The sequence below is a fragment of the Nelumbo nucifera genome, chromosome 1 (genome assembly GCF_055504915.1).
Source record: "Nelumbo nucifera cultivar China Antique chromosome 1, China Antique-T2T, whole genome shotgun sequence".
Classification (NCBI taxonomy): domain Eukaryota; kingdom Viridiplantae; phylum Streptophyta; class Magnoliopsida; order Proteales; family Nelumbonaceae; genus Nelumbo; species Nelumbo nucifera.
This window is the reverse complement of record NC_142649.1, coordinates 27,584,801-27,602,401: the sequence shown is the minus strand read 5'-3', so window position 1 is coordinate 27,602,401 and position 17,601 is coordinate 27,584,801. Positions and strand designations below refer to the sequence as shown.

Genomic DNA, 17,601 nt, shown 5'->3' with positions numbered 1-17,601 from the left:
TTCTGTCCATTTGTACAGGTCAGCTTTGATACATTTCCTTCTCAGCTTTCCTTTTCTTCTGTACTGGTCAACTCTCTACTGAGTCAACAATAAACTCTGCTAATGATGGAGACCTTAATAGGTTAAACCACCAAGTCTGTTTCTGAAAGATCTCTCTAGCTAGATCAGTTTCCGCTTGGACTGTTCTCAATAAATTGATAAGGAAATTATTGCTTCACTTAGATTGGTGATGGTTTTATTTCTCTAATGCACTTCTGTAATCTGAAAGACTCTTTTGAATTATTTGTTTGAAATTAGAGGTGCAGAGTTCCAGATGGAGTGTGGGTTTTTAGCATTTCTGTAATTCTGGAAAATTGTGTGCTTGTTACTAAAAGGTATTCATGCTTAGATCTCATTGGGCTTATGGTTCCTAAAAAAATGTCTCTTTCTGTAGGTTATTTTTTAATGTTTTTAAATTTAATTGTCATCTCTATGAAACAAATCTTTTCACTGTTATAACTTCTGAAGAAAAAACTACTCACGGAACCATTTGCATTAATTGATGCTTGGTGGTCTCTATTCTTATGTTATTCAATTGATTAATGGTCCAAGATGCAAGACCATTCGGTTTCAGTTGGTTGTCCATCTTTACCTACATCACCATATGGATCACATGTTTCTATGTGTGACATTTTTCCATTTCTGTACCCTTTTTGTTCTCTAGCACCAAATATGGGTGATTTTCTCTCTTTTATTGTTTTCCTTTCATGTACCCTTTTTGTTCTTTGCAAGATGTTTGTGCTGTAGTTGGGACACTGATGTTTACAGAGGGACACATTCTAATCTAAAATGGGAACATGGATGGTGTAGACAGTAATAAGCAAAAAAATATTGCTTTTTCCCAAGTTCAGAAAAATGCATCCTCTAAATAGAATTTGTTTGCAAATTGTGTTGTCCAAAAACACAATCCTAGGGTTAGCTGTTGATAGCAATGGATAAAAGAGGGGAGAACACACGAATAGAACAGAAGATTGATGTGGTTTGTCACAAGTTACAGCATCCATTTGGTGAAGATGAACTGATAGAGATATTTATCAAAAAAAAAAAAAAAAGATGAACTGATAGAGATCCTCACTTGTGACTTGTATAAACAACCTATACGGTTGTCTTAAATCTATTAAGAAGTAACTGTCCAAGCCTGTAATAGGAAAACTATAGTAATAAAAGGGAAAGAAAACCTGCTGGAATGGTAAAAGTGTATCTGATAAGTGTGCTGATTTTCAGCCAGAGAAGACAAGTAGCCTAATATAGCAAAATATAGCATTATAATGTTATTTAATGTCATATATTTCTGCCATAGGATTTTAATAGCTTCTCATTTTATGTAAGGTCATATATTCTACCAATTGAATACTCTTAACACGGTTCTAATTTCCACCTTTATTTTCTGTTTCACTGTTCATCATCCAATGATACACACTCCCCGTAGTACTATATTAAATTAGTACCTGCCCACTGGGGCTCTTAAATTGTTACCATGGTGTATCATTAAATTTCATGTTAGATTTTATCATTTTATTTATAAATGGTAAATATATGTTTCATATTATGTAATTATCTAATTATTTGCAGCCCTTGTAGTACTACAATAAATTGTTTCCAGGATGTGCTGTATCATTATGGCTTTACTAATTTCATGTTAGGTTCTATTTAAACTTTCATGTTAATATATGTCTTCTTTTCCTTGTGTCGTTTTGCAGTGGGGACTATGGTGGTGCAGTTACTCTAGCAACTTTGAAAGATTTTCATAGGAGAAAGGTTCAGGTTTTAGCAGAATCAGGTGCTGACCTAATTGCATTTGAAACAATTCCGAATAAGCTGGAAGCACAGGTACATTCTTTGGTGCTTGTAGCAAATGATAGTGATTGGTTTCTCTCCTGTTTTTAACTTACAAAGGGTTTGTTGAGCAGAGAAGAAGAAGAAGAAGAAGAAGAAGAAGAAGAGAGAAGAGGCTGCAGACTTAAGGCCTCAAAAGAATTGCTTATGCGAGTGAAGCATTTGTATTTATACTATATTGGCCGTACAACACAAAAGGACTATAAAATTACAAAAATACCCTTGCAGGCACTAAACCTGCATACAGTACATATAATACACCTGTCAACACTCCCCCTCAAGTTGGAGCATAGATATCAATCATGCCCAACTTGTCACAGAGACCTTGGTGTCTGGAATGATTTAGCCCTTTTGTAAAGATGTCTGCTAGTTAGTCTTCAGAGCTGATGTATGGAGTGCATACTTCGCCTGTGATGATTTTCTCTCTGATAAAGTGCTTGTCAACTTCAATGTGCTTTGTTCTATCATGTAGTACCGGGTTGGCAGCGATACTTATAGCTGCCTTGTTGTCACAGAGAAGAGTCATGGGTTTGTCAACTGGAAAACCCAACTCTCCCAATAGATTCTTTATCCACATACCTTCGGCTATTCCGTGTGCCATTGCACGGTACTCAGCTTCAGCACTGGATCTAGCTACCACGGTTTGCTTCTTACTCCTCCAAGTAACAAGGTTCCCTCCAACAAAGGTGCAGTAACCACTAGTAGACCTTCTGTCACTTTGAGATCCAGCCCAATCCGCATCTGTGTAAATTTCAACTCTCAAATGTCCATGTTTCTGGAATAGTAAGCCAGCACCCGGGAACTTCTTAAGATACCATAGTATTCTCTCCGCTGCTTCAAGATGAGTGGACCTAGGTGCATGCATGAACTGGCTAAAGACACCAACAACATATGCTATGTCTGGACGAGTCATAGAGAGGTACAACAATCTTCCTACAAGCCTCTGAAATTTCTTCACATCCTTAAGAGGTTCACCTTGGCTGTCGCTTAACTTATGGTTGGGGTCAATGGGAGAGTCAGCTAGTTTAACCCCAATCTTTCCAGTGTCTTTAAGCAAGTCTAGGACATATTTCCTTTGGGAGATGAAGATACCCTTTTTTGATCGGGCAACCTCAATTCCAAGGAAGTATTTGGCGGGTCCTAGATCTTTCACTTTGAACTGAGTGGCAAGGAAGCCCTTCAAACTTTGAATTTCATCCTCCCAGTCACCAGTAATAATTATGTCATCCACATATACTATTAGGGCAGCCATTTTACCTTCTACCCTTTTTACAAACAGTGTGTGATCTGACTAACATTGCTTGTATCCCCTCTGCTGAACCGCAGTATGAAATCTACTAAACCAAGCTCTTGGTGATTGTTTCAGCCCATATAAAGACTTCTTTAACTTGCACACTTTCTGTTCACTTCCTTGAGCCAAAAAACCGGGGGGTTGAACCATATAAACTTCCTCTTCAAGGTCACCATTCAAGAAGGCATTCTTGATGTCGAGCTGATGTAGATCCCAATTCAGATTTGCAGCAAGAGAGAAAAGTACTCTAATAGAGTTCATTTTGGCAACAGGGGCAAAGGTTTCTGCATAATCAACTCCATATACTTGAGTAAAACCCTTTGCCACTAAACGAGCTTTATACCTCTGCACAGTTCCATCAGCCCCATGCTTAACAGTGAACACCCATTTACATCCAACTGGAACCTTACCCTTAGGGAGATCAACAAGTTCCCACGTGCCATTCTTATGAAAAGCATCAATTTCTTCCTTCATGGCATTTGTCCATTCTGGTACTGAGAGAGCTTCTGCCACATTCTTGGGAATAGGGATACTGTCAATGGAGGTAAGGAAGGCACGAAATGAAGGTGAGATGTTCTCATAGGAGACAAAGTTGGAAATGGGGTGTTTAGTGGTGCACAACCTAACACCTTTCCTGTGAGCAATAGGAAGGTCAAGATCATTAGCAACAGGGGGGTTAGGACTATCATGGGGAATCAAATTACCTGAGAGAGTATGATCTTCCCCCGAGGAGTTTGATGGCACTTGAGGTACAACTTCTGAATTCTCCACAACTCTTGAACTTGGTTGGCCTTTATGACGACAAGAAAAGACATAGAAAGGTGGAGGATCAGGAAGAGAAGGTGGAGAAGAAGAAGGATTAGGAAGATGAGGAAGCTTAACCAGTTTCTCCTCATGCCTACACTCCCCCTGAGGAGAAACAGGAAAGAAGGGCTCATCTTCAAAGAAGGTAACATCCATGGAGACATAGAATCTCCGAGAAACAGGATCAAAACAACGATACCCTTTCTGAGAGAATGAGTAGCCAAGAAATATGCACGGGATAGCACGAGAGTCCAATTTCCCCCGGGTGGGAGAAAGGTTTTGGACAAAGCACCGACAACCAAAAACACGAGGAGGGATAGAAAGAAGAGGGGCCTTAGGAAAGAGAAGCTGATGTGGGGCTTTGTACTCTAACCAACGAGAGGGCATTCGGTTAATGAGGTATGTAGAACAGAGGTTAGCCCCAAGCCAAAAACGTTTGGGAACATTCATGTGGAGTAGTAAACCTCGTGCCACTTCAAGGAGGTGTCGGTTCTTCCGTTCAGCCACACCATTTTGTTGTGGCGTACGGGCACAAGAGCTCCGATGAAGAGAGCCATGTGAAACAAAGAACTTCGTGAGGTCACTATGAAAAAACTCTTTTGCATTGTCTGACTAAAATATTTGAATCTCGGTCTAAAATTGGGTGAAGACCATCCGCTGAAAATCTTGGATAATTTTTTGTACTTCCTCACGGGTTCGCATTGGATATACCCAAGTATATCTGGAATAATCATCAATGAAGGTAATGAAGTACTTGTAGCCACTCTCAGAAGGTAAAGTAACAGGGCCCCACACATCAGAATGCACAATGTGAAAAGGAAACTCAGATTTACTATTTCTTTGAGGAAATTGAGTTCTACAATGCTTGCTTAACTGACACGTTTGACAAGAAAGATTAGAAACAGACATTGACTTACACAGTTCTGGGAAAACCAATTTCAAGGTCTCAAAAGACAAATGACCCAGACGACAGTGCCACAAGTACATTTTACTCTTTTTGAATTGATTCATAGACTCTGTAACATGAAGCCAGCCGTATTCTCCATCATGTAGAGTCCATCAACCATATGTCCCCTACCAATCGTCCTCCCCGAGGCCAGATCCTGAATCACACAATGGATAGGGAAAAAAGTCACAAAACAGTTTAAGGAATTTGTAACACTACTGACTGAGAACAAATTCATAGGGAATTTTGGAACATGAAGAACATCAAAAAGAGTAAGGCCGAGGGGAAGAGAGAGAGTTCCTTGACTAGTTATGGAAGTGTATGATCCATCAGCTAGTCTCACTTTATCTCTTTCGGAAAGAGGGTGATAAGATTGAAAGTAAGAGGACATACCAGTCATGTGTTTTGACGCTCCAGAATTGATGATCCATGGAGAGTCAAGGTTGTGTGAAGAGGCATGGAAAGCTATGGCAGGATTACCTGATATGGATGCAAAAGAGGTGGTGGGAGGAGCATCCATCTGGCGAATTGCTCTACCATAAAGCTCCAAATGGTCACAGTAGCTGTGTTGGCTATGTGGTGTTTGAGTCACAGTAGAAGTGGAGGACTGATTCTCCCGAGTAACCATATTTGCCATGTGGTGTTTCTTGATACCTTGTTGCCCAGGTCTTCTAATTACATCTGAGCCTTGCTTCTTAGGTAAATCCTGAGCCCACTTTGGTTTCCCATGGAGATCCCAACAAGTATCTTTGGTGTGCCGGGGCTTCTGACAATTAGTGCACCACAATCTTTCCTTATTCATGATTCTAGGTTTAGAAGTACTCAAAACAAAGGCACACTGCCTTACAGAGCTGTTACAGTCCACAACTAGGCACTTGATGATTTTCAGTTTCACAGAGAACCAAACACAAACACTGCAGCTGCAGTACTAGTTTGTATGACCTACCCTTTGTAGGAGTCCACAGAACAACATACGAACACTGCACTTGCAGTGTAACCAGGTCTAAATGATCTACAACTTTACAACTTTCATGCAGCTTCTCAGTAGGAACAACAATACAGCAATACAAGTGGTGGTTCACCACACCTAATCGGCTGATATCCACTTTCCAGGGCAGCCGAACAGTCACTTAGGGTTTAGGGTTCAACAACAGTCCCTTAGAGAGCTGAATAGAGCAGCACACAGTCGAAGGAGGGAGAAAAAGAAAAACAAACAGTCCCTACTCAGATTTTAGGACATTAACAGTCCATCGAAAGAGGGCAAGAAGAGAACCATAAACAAAGAAACTTCAGTTCAGTACCCAGATCACCCGAACTATGAATAAGCAGTACACTCATGGACCCAATCTTCTCTGCAGGCCAGAACCCTTCTTTGTACATCTAGGATGTTTTTCCACAGTCTTCTTAGCCGAGCAACCCCAGAAAACATGTAGCAGAACTCTTTTCTGCGCTAGGAAGTTGAACAGTCAGCTCTCTTGTAGCAGAACCATACTCGGCAGAGGAGACTAACCGCAGCATTAGAGAATGCTTCCTCTTCCTTGTCTTCGAGCATCAGGACCATAGCTCCTACGCAGCAGTGAAGAGAGACCTCGGCTGGTTGTTTTCCAGGTCTAGTCGGTCCTGCTCTGATACCATGTTGAGCAGAAAAGAAGAAGAAGAAGAAGAAGAAGAAGAAGAAGAAGAAGAGAGAAGAGGCTGCAGACTTAAGGCCTCAAAAGAACTGCTTCATGCGAGTGAAGCATTTGTATTTATACTATACTGGCCGTACAACACAAAAGGACTACAAAATTACAAAAATACCCCTGCGGGCACTAAACCTGTGTACAGTACATATAATACACCTGTCAACAGGGTTAATAGAATTAACTATTGAAATTTCTCAATAAGTGGCATGAGCCTTTTCTAAGAACTACATACTCTCTGATCTAGATCCAAAATCTAGACAGCTGTAGTAAATGGTTCAGCCATGAAAGAGATGTCAGAATAAATTGGACCATTAATGGTAGGTGGATGTTTAGCATTTTGTTCGTGCAGTTTTGAGGATCCTATTTATTGAGCCAAACTGATGATTTGGTAGAACATCCAAGCAGGTTTACCAGTGTATGTTAAGTGAGTAGGGTTTATCAAAAATGATATTCCCATTGTAGTACTTGGTTTGAACTTTTCAGTTTGGTATTGACTTTATCTCTTGGTTTGGTTGGTGGTCATGCAGGCCTATGCTGAACTTCTCGAGAGAGATGACATAAAGATTCCAGCATGGTTTTCATTCAACTCTAAGGATGGTGTCAATGTAGTTACTGGAGATTCTTTTCTTGAATGTGCATCTGTTGCTGATTCATGTAAGAAGGTTGTTGGTTGGAATTAACTGCACTCCTCCAAGGGTTGTTCATGATTTTGTTTTGTTAGTTCGTAAGGTATAATCCTCTTCTTCTATGCTGTTCTTTAATCAGGATTAAATATGAAAGAGCTTTTTATTTATTTTACTTTTCATCTTAGATGACTTTGCAATCAATGTGTGAATTCATTGAACAATGCATGTATTTTTCGCAAAAAAAACCAGAGCTCTGTTATTGTTCACCAGATAGCACTATGCTGAATACTTGTTTGTTTCTGTGTGTTGTGTTGGGGGTGACACCTTGTCACCTCTTCTTTGTATTACCTTTTTCTCTTTTAATAAAACATTTTCCTTTAACAGAAAGAATAAACTCTCATTGTTTGACTGGCTAACCCCACAGGTGACATCTAAACTGATAATTATTTATCCAAACAGTGGTGAGACTTATGACCTTGATCGCAAGGAGTGGGTAGTAAGTTCCCTCTTTACCTTTTCTATTAAATTCTTACAAGTTACAGTATTTTTGATTTGCAACACTCAAGATATTGGCTTGGGGGGACCATTGATGTTCTTTGAATAGGACATGAATTGTGTTCCCCATTCCACAAGTTCACACTTTGTTTTTTCTTATTATGTAAAACTGCCATATAACTGGACAATTAAGTTGCAGCCTTTGTATCTTTTAATGTATTTTGTCCATTTGATGGATAGTACCTTTTGCAGTTTTACACAAGGGCCACCTAGGTTTTGACCTGTAAAATTCACTCACTAAAAAAGAAAAACCATTTTACTGTGTAGGCAAGAAATTGAACCTTCTTGCCAAGTGTCCAACCTGGGTACCTACCCTCCTATTGGTGTGAGGTTTGGGCTCAAAATCCAGACAATCTGGTCTACAATCACTATCAACACTTTTGGGCAATAAGCTTTTCAAGTTGGGGTCCTGCTACGCATACTTGGTCATATCCTTTGGGTATTTTGAAAGAGAGTAAATTTTAGTGCTTCATTCATTAAGTGCTTTGACAAAGATATCTCTTTTAATGCTATATAACCCCTTCTACCCTATGTTGCCTTCATTTATCAGCCATGCATTATCATCTGGTTCTGAAAATGTGAAATGAAGTAAACATGTTGTTAATTACTAGTCCTGATCATATTGTGACAAATTGGTTTAGATGCTGGTTGATGTAATTAATCACATCTTATTTGCCTTGCCGTTCTAAGAGAGAGAGAGAGAGAGAGATGTAAATATACATCAAGGCAAAAGTAGAAAAGGGCTGGAATGTGAACTTTTCCTTGTGCTTGTTTTTTTTTTTTTGGTTGCTTGTAATAAGTTATCAGACTCTTGATTAACTGTGAGGTTGGAATTTTACAAAAAAATTTCCCGGTCTTTGCTTTTTCTCTTCTTTTTCCTATGCTAGACTAAAAGTATATATATTCAAATCTGGATATTTAGCCTTTTACCCTCTTTTAAAAAGCTTTTTGTGGTCAGGACTCAGGAAATAACTTATTCAGGTGATTTATTATGTAGTGTGGGCAACCATTCTCTTTCCCCCTTCTTACGTTGGGGATGATGGGGTGATTGGGTTGTCTATTTCTGACATGACAAGAGAAGGTAGTTCTATCATCTAACATCTATGCCAACTTTGAAGTTCTCCATGTGGTAAATTAATTTCTTTTGGTCTCGGATTATGAATGGACGCTGGATGATTCATGACTCATCGACTTACCTTCAGTGTCCGGTGATGGAATGATGGATCGCACCCCCCTAAGTGACTCGTATAAACAAAGTTCTCCACATAAAAAATGCACATGCTGCAGCGTGCAGGCTCTAGGATGAAGGCCATGTTCTCAATGGTCTATCTAATGTTTTGCTCGATGTTGATGAATAAGGTCTAGGAACCAGTATCTGCTTCATGTATTCTTTATACATTTCTACTCGTTTGATCATAGCACTTGCATCAAGGAGTATGTCTTACACTGCCTTCACAATAGTTGTAACACAACAAAAAGTAATTTAATGAATAAGCTAATTACGCAGACGCTTAGGATGTACCAACAGGATTCCATCCAATGGTGCAAGGAAACCAATAGAATGTGGACTGTTCATGAAATAGGAGAAACTGTTTTAAATATTGGAAACTCGGTGTAAGGTATCGAGTTTTACTTCTGAGAAGCAGAAACTTACCAAGAACCATTGCATCCTTAGAGCTACACTAGCACTAAAGCAGGACAACCACTAGAACTCCACCAATCATGCCTTTGACTCCATTATTTTGTTCCAAGAACTAATCTTGCCATTCTTTGAACACTTGTATATGTAACAATAGTCCATGCTCTCTGAGGTCTTAGGAAGAATAGACTGGACACAAACCTAAGCTTGGCATTTTCTTTTTACAGTGACCACTTTCAGACTTGAATCCACATTCTCACCCTCCCAAGACTTTACCATTGCGCCAAGAAATTAGCCACATTTGTGTAAATATAGATACTTATTGAGGCAATATAGATATTTTCTTCACAAAAAGCTTTCAAGAAAATGTCATCATCATCATCATCCAAGAACCCAACTATATGGGGTCATCTCTTCAAGAAAATATGTACTTTCCTTTATTTCTTACAAACACTGTTTGGATGGGTAAGATATTGGTCTTATTGGTAAGAAAACAGCAGTTGCACTTTTCAAGTGGCATTTCAAAATATCTCAGCAATAGCAAAAGAAAAGTTGTCATTGAGTAATGATAGCATCAAGATTTTTCATCTCCAGTTTGCAGATAACACGATCTTCTTATGCAAGGCAATCAATAAATGCAGTACTTAAGATGTCAGCAGTTGATCACTTGATTCTGAGAAGAGTTCCCATCTGCAACATGCGTTTTACTGCATATCATTTAATCACTCTTATTTTATTCTTTTTCCTTTCCTCTTTTTTTTTAAATTTTACTTCTTTTTCTTAGTAACATTAAGCTTCTATTTAATATAAAAGAAGTGGTGCAAATATCAAGCCCCCAAAAAAGGATAGGGCAAGGCCAAACAAAACCTAGAAGACCTAATGTCAACAGTAAAAAGATGATAATTGTTAATGTAAAACCAGTGCCCCCGTCCAACTGTCCCTTGATATATTGCATCATCATCCTCGTTGTGTAGTCTTACATTTGGAGTTCTTTGGTATGTATTGTGTCACCACATACAATGTTCCTTGAGTTATTTTCTCTTGGCCTTCTCTATGTTTTATAACGAGGGAAAAATTACAATTGTCTGGAATATCCTCCAATTTGCCATGTTTAGGACTATTTGGAAGTAGAGAGTTTGTATATATTTTTGAACAAGAGTAACTTAAGAAAAAAGAAAAAAAAAAAGACAAATATTCTCTTCTCATTATCTTCAATGTTTAAGAAATTCAGTGAGATTCAGTATTTTCATTCAGGGACCAACACTAAAATTATTTACAAGGTCCTAAATCCTAATACACAATGCTCAAAATATTTTGGTACAGCTGATAAGCTCATACATTGACCAACAAGTATACTTTCTTAAAGGAGAGGTTTTACCCCTTTTTTCTCCAAGTACCAAGAAAATTAACTTACAGATTTCATTGCTAATAAAGGCATAACATTTAAATCAATTGTTTCCCAGATGGAATGCAACTTGCTTAGTTTCATTAGGTGAAAGAAAACATATTAATCATTTTCTTGATTTAGCAAATGCACAAGCAAACATATGAAGACACACAGAAACATGGACCTACTGTTATTAATGGCATAATGAATTTATACCAGTCTTAACCAGGATAATAGGGATGCAAGGCAGAAGGTCTACAGCCAAAGGATGAAAGGAAAACAAAGATATTTATGTTTTTTCCTTTTTAGTTTGAAAAACTACCCCTTGTCAAGGAACCCCCAGTAGCCCTAGGGGTGCAAATGGATCAGATTCTAATCCGATTCGAAATTAGCAGATTCAGATACCCCCTCTTCGGACTTTCGAATTAGATCGGATTACAAAATTGGACCCGTTTTGGAATTTGGATCAAATTTGAATCACCCCCTAATTCGATCCCAAAAAGATCTGATTTGATCTGACCCTTCACATATATATATATATATATTATATAATATTATTTTTTATAATTATTATAAAATGACATTTATACCCCATTTTAATATTTTGTTTTAAAATAATATAATGTAATTTAATTAATTACATAGGTCTAAAATTGTAAATTTAAAAATGAGGTCCTATCTAACAAAAGTAAAAACTAAAAAGTGGAGTCCAAATACCCTAGACTCTTCCTCTCTTCTAACTTCTAAACAATTGAAAAAGTGAAAGTGAGAAGAAGGCAAAGAACCCTAGCTGTCGCACGCCACTGTGTTGCTGCCTACTGCCCTCGCTGGTGATTAGTCGTAGGTTGCCACTTGATGACTTGCCATTCACCCATTTGGTTCAATTTTGACCATTCCTAGTCGCCGGATGCCTAGCATTTAGCCATTCACAACTCAATAGCACCACCAGTAATCTTTCTTCCCCCATCTTCTATTTTTTTCTATTCCCTTTTCTATGAGTTTTATCATATGGAATAGGTTTAGCCGTTTAGGTTTGTTCGAGTAAGATTTTGAGGGTGTTTGGTTCCATTTACTTATATTGAGTAAATGTTTTGTACTTGTGTGGCTGCAAAACCGAGAAAAGCAATTAATGAGGGCGTTTATGACACATAGGCGCCATTAGGCACCACATCAGCAAAGTGCCAGGAAGCTCCAAAATGAAGCTTCCTGAAATGGGAGAGGCGCACAGAATTGCAAACACCGATACATATGGATGCAATTAATGAGGCCTTTGTTGATAGCGTGCCTATGTGGCAACGTTTACTCAATAAACATAAACGGAACCAAACACATATTTTGCTTAGCTGTTTAGGTTTTTGTATGAGTGTATTTGTTTTTTTTTTTTTTGCGTGTATGAATATTAAATTGATTAATTGAATATGCTGTATGCAAACAGTGAGACAAACACAAGTCTGAGATCTGAAATGCACTATATGATTTTTCATTTATGTATAATTTTTATTTTGTTATGGAATGCCCAATCTGATTTTTCATTTTTTGTTATACATGTTTATTATATTTTTAAAGTCTACTTTAATCCAATTATGTATGATATTTTTTTCTTAATGTTAAATTGAATATCAGAATAGGTTTGTCTGAATATTAAATTGAATATAATATTTGGGCATTTCAGAAAATTTACAAGTTAAATTTGTGCTAGAAGTTTATCTTAAATTGCTGAAAATTACAGGTTAAATTGCTGATAATTCACTAGTTAATTTGTTAAAAAATTCACAGGTTAAATTGCTGAAATAGTGAAATTTTCATGTTAAATTAATGTTAAAAGTCAATGTTAAATTGTTGATAATTAAGAGGTTAAATTGCTGAAATTTTACAGGTTAAATTTGTGTTAAGTGTAAGTTAAATTGGTGAAAATTTACAGGTTAAATTGGTGATACTTGAATCAGATCGAATTGGATATTTGATTCGAAAATTTATGTTAAGTGTAAATTAAAATGGTCAAAATTTATAGGTTAAATTTATGCTTAGAAGTGTGTTAAATTGTTGATAATGCATAGGTTACAGGTTAAATTGGTGATATTTGAATCGGATCGAATCGGGTATTTGATTCAAAAATGTTCAATCGAATCGAATCGGATCTGTATCAAATATCCAATGAAAAGGTTTGAGTCAAATTCAAACCATTGAATACAAAATCCAACGGATTCAAATTCAAATTCAAATCATTTGGTTTTTTTTTATTGAATCAAATTCGAATCCACCCCGTTTGAATCCGGTTATATCTTCATGGCAGTATCATGGGCAACCAACGTCCATCTAGAGAAGTGGACTTTAAAAAACTCAAAGATGTATGGGCACTATACTCATATCTAATAGGATGGCTGACTCTACAAGGGCATAAGTAATTGGTGTACTACAGGGCATTCAACTGGCCAAGTCCACGAACTACAAGAACTTGGACTAAAGGAGGCTCACATGTTGTCATAGGATGGCAAAATGTAATGCTGGCCAAGTCCATTGATAATGTCCATGCCATCTTGAGCAGCCTGTTTATGTGACCATTAAATAAGCAATTAAACAACAAAAGATGAGAAAGTATTAAGCAGAAGTGGCAAGTTGATAGGAACCATGAATTGCATCATTGTTCCAGAAAGAGAAGGCTTAGAGGTTGGAATTGATTTTCACTGTTTGGAGTGTTGGACATTATGTACTTCTGTTTTGATAATACAATTGCATTCAATAAAATGTGAATGAAGTATGACCAATTCAACCATCCAACTCTGGAAAATTATTAGTTGCATCACAATTAAGCTAAATGAACTTGAATCTTAACTTTGAGGTATAGATTTCAAATTTGGCAAACAAATGTAAATGACCACATGATCAAACATAGTGGGCGATTCTGAGCATTCATTGAATAAGGAACATATATCATTATGCAGTAGCATTTCTCTTCTATTTAGATGATATTTTATCAATCTTCTGCTATACTCTATTTAACCATGACACAATACACAAGGACTACAAACAAGTCCCATATTTGGTTCCATTTCAAGGCTCCAAAGAGCAGAAAACTAAAGTTCGTTGTAGTAGTAAGAGAAACCCATAACTATTGTAGTAAGCCTATGGTACATTCTAGCAAAATTAGTCCCAAGCTCCAAATATCACTCTTGTAGCCATATGAAGGGATGACAGATCCATCATATGGATGGCCGAACCCTACAGGTAGGTTGGGTGAAATTTCAAAAATTTCTCTCTCCCATGTGGGAATCACATTCCCTATTTTAGAAACTGCATTTCCAATGACCAATCTTAAACCTAAACTAGACCAGATCTGAAACCAAAAGTGAGTGAAGGGATAAGAAGATGCAACTAACACCAAATTAACTGCAACCTGTGGACATGCCATTGGCTGGGTTCTCTAGAGCAGTCATCAAGAACGGAGGGAAGATAACCCTACTAGTCGTAGTAGGGACTTAGCCACAACAAGTCACCTAGATGACCGAGTTCTTGGTTGTGAAGATAGGCTCCCCATATAATGCCATCATAGGGAGGGAGACCCTTCATGCACTCAAGGTGGCCATCTCGTCCTTGAAGGGAGATGAGAGATCCATCATATGGATGGCTGAACCCCGCAGGAAGGTTGGGCAAATTTTCAAAAATTTCTCTCTCTCCCAATTAGGAATCGCATTCCCTGTTTTAAAACCGAATTCTTCAGCAAGAATGGGGTAGAGGGCTAGTGAGCACGACTTCAGATTGCTTCTTCTGCCAAGAAGCAATATCAAGAACAATTCTTGATCACTCCCACAAGTGGAGATCGAACTGGTTAGAGGCGACAAGAACAGGGAAGAGCTCTGCACTTTTCTGTGTCTTGTCTGGTGTATATTGCATGTCCGCCTTGCTCTTTTATTTATAGCCTTAAAGACACAACCTCCTAATCTAATTAGGAGTTTCTTGATCCAAATCTTTATTTGGATCTGGACTCTTTAAGTGATAAAGTTAACCCCTTATCTTATCTGCAGTTTAAGATCAGCTTAACCCTAATCAAATTAGGAGTTTCCTGATCCAAATCTTTATTTGGATCTGAACTCTTTAAGTGGATAAGGCTTATCCTCTTATCCTTATCTGCTGATCCAAACCCAGATTTGCCCCTATTTAATTAACCCAGTTCGAATTGGGCTTTAGGCCCATTAACTTTATGTGCTCACTTAACCTCTTAACATGTTGCCCAGTTGGCTCTCCTTGTGTGGCATGGGACCCAAACATTGATCTACACATCAGCCACATGGGTTCAACCCAACCCTTATTACAAGGCCTGGCTGAATTCACTGTAGGAGACAGTGAACCCCTGAGTCCATCACCATGGGCTCTTAATGGGCCCAACATTTACTCTAAATGGTCCTTGGGTCCAGCCACCTTATGAAAACCCAAGGACTGTGGGCAGATGCAAGATTAGCTCATCAGGTATTACCCTCAATGGTCTTACACTTAACCTCTCAGCCCATAATGATCAAACACTGTCCAACAAGAGATGACCTCTCCCTCGGCTGCAAGGAATAGTGCTGCACTCTCTATTCACATGGATCTCGGGAATTAAAACCTTTTGCAAACATTTTGAAAACATAATATATATATAAATATATATATATATATATATATATATATCTTTATATAAATATATTTTGCAAAACAAATTTCAACGATTGAAATCAACTGCCGGTAGTTTTAGGTTTCCATTAGAGAGAGTGCATCCCCAACCATTCACTTTGTTTGACAAATTGGCTAATCCTGTCACTATGATCACCCACTCAGATGAATTCTCGGACTGTCCCAACATACCCAGGTTTTTTACCCCCTCTAAGGATCTCACTGATTGGCATATCAAAGACAGCCCAATCCGACACCTAGTGCAGTACCATGATCGAGTCTAGGGGTCAGGTGTAACATTTCAGTTTTGCCCATCTATCTCCAAGGTCTAGGGCAATACTGGAATTTCGGTCTTGTTCAGGGTTCCAAGAAAACCCACATTGCGTATACCTCAGGTCTCACCCTGGCAGCTGAGACAAGCCACCCCAACCAACTTGGTGGTACATCAGTGTCAGCCCTGATAGGATAAATCTCCCCAGATCTATCCAACGGCTGTGAAGATTCTAAACTAACACGAGTCTCATTAAGTGTCTAGTTTAAGGGTATTACACAGAAACACACCACAATGGCATGAATCAATTATGTACTTTATTCATTTACAATAAATGTCAAAGGATACATCAATCTGATTGGAGCTAAGGGTATAACTGTTCAACAGTCCTATCACCTCACAATGAAGTTCCCCACTCAGCATGGCATGGAAATAGTCAAATGGAACCAACAAACTACTAGATAGTGCTACATTGCAGCGCTAAAAGGCAAGAATAAAGAAACCTTACCATTGGAGGGGCTCGACTTTAGGGACAAACTAGCGAGTCGAGGCCAGCTAGCCGAGGACCTCATTCGGTTCCACTAGATGAGGCCAAGCCTGAAAAGATGGTATGAGTCGGTTTATGCCTCCCTCAAGAAACACTTTTTAAACTGGTAAGCTTCCTCAAAACTAATGTCGACGTCTTTGCTTGGTCTGTCGTTGATATGCCAAGAATTGACCCCTCAGTCATTATTCATAGACTGAGGTGGACCCGAGATGTAGGCCAATTCGACAAAAGAAGAGAAACTTTGCACTGGAGTGTTGGAAAACCATCGGAGAGGAAGTTAATAAGCTACTCGACGTCGATTTCATCTAAGAGATACATTACCCTAAATAGTTGTCTAATGTGTTCATGATTAACAAAGCTAATGGAAATGGCGCATATGCATTGACTTCACAAATCTCAACAAGGCCTGCCCCAAAGATAGCTTTCCTTTGACGAGGATTGATCAACTCATCGACGCCACCATATGGTACAAGTTGTTAAGCTTCATGGACACTTTCTTTGGGTACAGCCAAATCAAGATGCACCCTGGAGATGAAGAGAATACCTCATTCATCATCGAATACTACAAAGTGATGCCTTTTGGGTTGAAGAACACTAGAGCTACCTACCAATGGCTAGTGAACAAGATATTCAAGGACCAGATGATGAGGAACGTCGATGCCTATGTTGACGACGTGGTGGTGAAGAGCTTAAAGGCCAGCTAGTACACATTGGACCTCGACGGGACCTTTGAGGTGTTAAGGAAGTACAAAATGAAGTTAAACCCCAACAAGTGTGCCTTCGGCGTCACCTTGAGCAAGTTTCTAGGTTTTGTGGTAACTCAACGAGGCATAGAGGCCAATCCCAAGAAAATACGAGCCATATTTGACATGGAGACCCTCGATTCATGTCTAAGTCAACCGACCACTACATTCCTTTCTTCCGAGCTATCAAAAAGCTGAAGGACTTCCAATGGACCAAAGAGTGCTAGGAAGCCTTTGAAGAATTCAAGTCTTACCTTGCATCGCCTCCTCTACTCACGCGACCCCTTTGGGGAGAGACCTTGCTCTTATACCTCTTGATCGGGGATGAAGTCGTTATCTCAGTTCTAGTACGAGAAGAAGAAGGAATTCAGAGGCTGGTCTATTATGTCAGCAAGATCATCACCGATGTTGAGACTAGGTACCGAGAAGTGGAGAAGATAACCTTTGCACTGGTAGGCTCGACCAAAAAATTGAGGACCAACTTCTAGGCTCATAGCATCTCAGTACTAACCAACCAACCCCTCAAATTAATACTCTCCAAGCCTGAAACCTTGGGATGGCTAACTAAGTGGTCCATCGAGTTGT

At 38.7% G+C, this 17,601-nt stretch overlaps 1 long non-coding RNA gene across 6 annotated transcripts in view; it reads left to right on the top strand.

Annotated features, from left to right (window-relative positions):
• LOC104609661 (uncharacterized) overlaps nt 1-10,106 on the top strand; it is a 51,518-nt gene extending 41,412 nt beyond the window's left edge. Inside the window, exons 2-6 of one of the 6 annotated variants that reach the window (XR_016081439.1) lie at nt 19-121; nt 1,740-1,869; nt 7,129-7,330; nt 7,652-7,723; nt 8,780-10,106. This is a non-coding gene — a long non-coding RNA (uncharacterized LOC104609661). Of the gene's footprint in view, nt 1-18; nt 122-151; nt 375-1,739; nt 1,870-7,128; nt 8,750-8,779 lie in introns of those variants that run through there. The other 5 variants (XR_016081438.1, XR_016081436.1, XR_016081434.1 and 2 more) reach the window with 5 other exon arrangements.
• The last annotated feature ends 7,495 nt before the right edge of the window (nt 10,107-17,601 follow it).